We start from the raw sequence: 4000 nt of genomic DNA on the forward strand, positions 1-4000 counted from the left end.
AGGCCTGGTCTACACTAGGAGGTTATGTTGTATTTAGCAGCGTTAACTCGAATTAACCCTGCACCCGTCCACACAACGAAGCTATTTATTTCGACACAGAGGTCTCTTTAAATCGATTTCTGTACTCCTCTCCGACGAGGGGAATAGCGCTAAATTCGACATGGCCATGTCGAATTAGGGTAGGTGTGTATGTAATTCGACGCTAATAGCTCTGGGAGCTATCCCACAGTGCACCACTCTGTTGACGCTCTGGACAGCAGTCCGAGCTCGGATGCTCTGACCAGCCACACAGGAAAAGCCCCAGGAAAATCTGAATTCCTTTTCCTGTCTGGCCAGTTTGAATCTCATTTCCTGTTTGGACATCGTGGCGAGCTCAGCAGCACTGGCAACGATGCAGAGCTCTCCAGCAGAGGTGACCATGCAATCGCAGAATAGAAAGAGGGCCCCAGCATGGACTGATCGGGAAGTCTTGGATCTGATCGCTGTGTGGGGCGATGAGTCCGTGCTTTCGGAGCTGCGATCGAAAAAAAGGAATGCCAAGATCTACGAGAAGATCTCCAAAGCCATGACGGAGAGAGGATACAGCCGGGATGCAACACAGTGCCGCGTGAAAATTAAGGAGCTGAGACAAGGGTACCAGAAGACCAAAGAGTCAAATGGACGCTCTGGATCCCAGCCCCACACATGCCGTTTCTACGAGGCACTGCATTCCGTTCTAGGTGCGGCCGCCACCACTACCACACCACTGTCCGTGGACTCTGACGATGGGGTATTGTCAACGGCCGCTTCCTCGGAGATGTTCGCGGACGGGGAAGATGAGGAAGGAGATGTGGAGGACGAGGCAGTCAACAGCGCTTTCAACGCTGATTTCCCCGACAGCCAGGGGAAATCACCCTCATGGAGATCCCCTACCAACCCTCCCAAGGTGGTAACCCAGACCGTGAATCAGGGGAAACATCAGTAGGTAAGTGTTTTAAACATTTATTTTGAACAGAATAGGAATGGTATCTTAACAATGGGTTTTTCATGATTAGTTTGCCCTAGGCGCTTTAGTTTCTAGTCCTTGCCAGTGCAGCTACTGGAAAATTCTGTCAATATGTCCGGGGATAGAACAGAAATCCTCCTGGGACATCTCCACGAAGGTCTCCTGGAGGTATTGTGAAAGCCTTTGCATCAGGTTCCTGGGGAGAGCGGCCTTATTGCGTCCTCCATGGTAGGAAACTTTTCCGCGCCAGGCTAGCAGCAGGTACTCCGGGATCATTGCCTCGCAAAGCATGGCGGCATACTGCCCTGGTGCTTGCTGGCATTCACGCAGCATGCGGTCTGTGCCCGAAATCCTCATCAGAGTGATATCACTCATGGTGACCTGCTTTGAATTAGGGGAATGTTAGTATTGGGACTGATTGTCTGTTCCTTTACATAACTGTAACCGGCTGTTTACAGCCATGCGGTGGAGGCATGACAGGGGCAGCATGCAGGGATCTTTCCCAGGGACAGCCGCGAGGGGGGTGGGACAGGGGCAGAGTTCACGCTGGCCGGATTGCCGGCAGCAGGAACTGGCCAAGGCTAGGAGCATTGCTTGGAACGTTAAAGGAGGGCACTGCTATAAATTAAGCTTTAAGCAGCCAAAAGTCTACGGCTTACCATGTCCGCCTGCTAGCCGAATTCCGTTGTCCGGCCCCGCTTGTGTGATCTGTACAGCAAGACCCCAGGAACTCAATGGGAAGGCCGAAAATTCGACCTTGTACTGAGTGCGCATGTGATAGGTGCTGTGCATGGTCTTGTTCACAGAGAAAGACTATATTCATTGTTCGCAAAATTGTATCTTTCTGAGGAATTCACTCCCTTTTTCCCATCCCACAGCTGCGAGTGTCTCCCGAGCTACCCCGGCATCCCCCTCCCAGAGGCTGGCGCAGATCAGGCGACGAAAGAGAAGGATACGGGACGAGATGTTCTCAGAACTTATGGGCTGCTCCCGAGCCGAGGCGGCACAGCAGACCCAGTGGAGGGAGAACATGTTGCAATACCAGCGATCACACAGCGAATGGGAGGACAGGTGGCGGCAGGAAGACCAGCAGGCAACTCAAACGCTGCTTGGACTAATGAGGGAGCAAACGGACACGCTCCGGCGCCTTGTAGACGTTCTGCAGGACCGGAGGCAGGAGGACAGAGCCCCGCTGCATTCTCTCTCTAACCGCCCTCCCCCGCCACAAAGTCCCATCCCCCCCTCACCCAAAGTCCCAAGAAGGAGGGGCGGCAGGGGCCGTGAAAACAGTCACTCCACCCCTGCAGACTGCTCAAGTAACAGAAGACTCTCATTCCCAAAGATTTTATAAGTCCTTTCTTTCACTCCAAGCACCTCACCCAAGCCCCTGTCCCAGTTTCATCCCCTAACTGTGTAGTTCTTAATAAAAAATATGTTTCTGTTAATTACTGTTTCCATCATGTTCTTTTAAAGGAGAGTATCAGAGGGGTAGCCGTGTTAGTCTGAATCTGTAAAAAGCAACAGAGGGTCCTGTGGCACCTTTAAGACTAACAGAAGTATTGGGAGCATAAGCTTTTGTGGGTAAGAACCTCACTTCTTCAAATGCAAGTAATGTAAATCTCCAGAGGCAGGTATAAATCAGTATGGAGATAACGAGGTTAGTTCAATCAGGGAGGGTGAGGTGCTCTGCTAGCAGTTGAGGTGTGAACACCAAGGGAGGAGAAACTGCTTCTGTAGTTGGATAGCCATTCACAGTCTTTGTTTCATCCTGATCTGATGGTGTCAAATTTGCAAATGAACTGGAGCTCAGCAGTTTCTCTTTGGAGTCTGGTCCTGAAGATTCCAAGTCTTACCCACGAAAGCTTATGCTCCCAATACTTCTGTTAGTCTTAAAGGTGCCACAGGACCCTCTGTTGCTTTTTACAGATTCAGACTAACACGGCTACCCCTCTGATACTTGACACCATGCAAGGCACTTCATTTAGCCGTATGGAATGGAAATCTATCAACCTCATGAAGAAACTTGCACAAATACAGACAGATATCATCTTCCTTTTCAAATGCAAACGGATGGACATCATACCAAATGGACTGAAGGTGAAAAATCCATTGCTATCTACATACTGCACAGACCACAGTGAGAGATTATGCCATACACTATCAAAGAAACTGAGGAACAAAAAAACTTCAACATTAAGTGGGTAAAGAAACGGGGGCAGGTGCAGCTTCTGTTTAAACAAACTTAATAGTCACAGGTTACCCTGCTCACTGTGGAACCTAGCTTTCAAAGCTTCCCGGATGCACAGCGTGTCCCGCTGGGCTCTTCTAGTCGCCCGGCTGTCTGGCTGGGCATAATCAGCAGCCAGGCGATTTGCCTCAACCTCCCACCCCGCCATAAACGTCTCCCCCTTGCTCTCACAGAGATTGTGGAGCACACAGCAAGCTGCAATAACAATGGGGATATTGGTTTCGCTGAGATCAGAGCGAGTCAGTAAGCTTCTCCATCTCCCCCCTTGAGACGTCCAAAAGCACACTCCACCACCATTCTGCACTTGCTCAGCCTGTAGTTGAAGAGTTCTTTTTCACGGTCCAGGACGCCTGTATAGGGCTTCATGAGCCAGGGCATTAGCGGGTAGGCTGGGTCCCCGAGGATCACTACAGGCATCTCCACATCCCCAACAGTTATTTTGTGGTCCGGGAAGTAAATACCTTCCTGCAGCCATCTAAACAGACCAGAGTTCCTGAAAACGCGAGCATCATGACCCTTGCCCGGCCATCCGACGTTGATGTTGGTAAAACGTCCCCTATGGTTCACCAGTGCTTGCAGCACCATTGAAAAGTAGCCCTTTCGGTTAATGTACTGGCTGGCCTGGTGAGCCGGTCCCAGGATAGGGATGTGAGTTCCACATATAGCCCCACCGCAGTTTGGGAATCCCATCGCAGCGAAGCCATCTATGATCACCTGCACATTTCCCAGGGTCACTACCTTTGAAAGCAGTAGCTCAACGATTGCGT

General features: G+C 50.7%; 1 long non-coding RNA gene across 1 annotated transcript; it reads right to left on the reverse strand.

Annotated features, from left to right (window-relative positions):
• Nucleotides 1-965: 965 nt before the first annotated feature.
• Nucleotides 966-3994, reverse strand: LOC135980467 (uncharacterized). Its single transcript, XR_010597526.1, has 2 exons — nucleotides 1645-3994; nucleotides 966-1369 (listed from the first exon to the last, which is right to left on the reverse strand). It is a non-coding gene; the product is annotated as an uncharacterized LOC135980467 (long non-coding RNA).
• Nucleotides 3995-4000: the final 6 nt, after the last annotated feature.

The sequence above is a fragment of the Chrysemys picta genome, unplaced genomic scaffold, assembly GCF_011386835.1.
Source record: "Chrysemys picta bellii isolate R12L10 unplaced genomic scaffold, ASM1138683v2 scaf3494, whole genome shotgun sequence".
Taxonomy (NCBI): domain Eukaryota; kingdom Metazoa; phylum Chordata; order Testudines; family Emydidae; genus Chrysemys; species Chrysemys picta.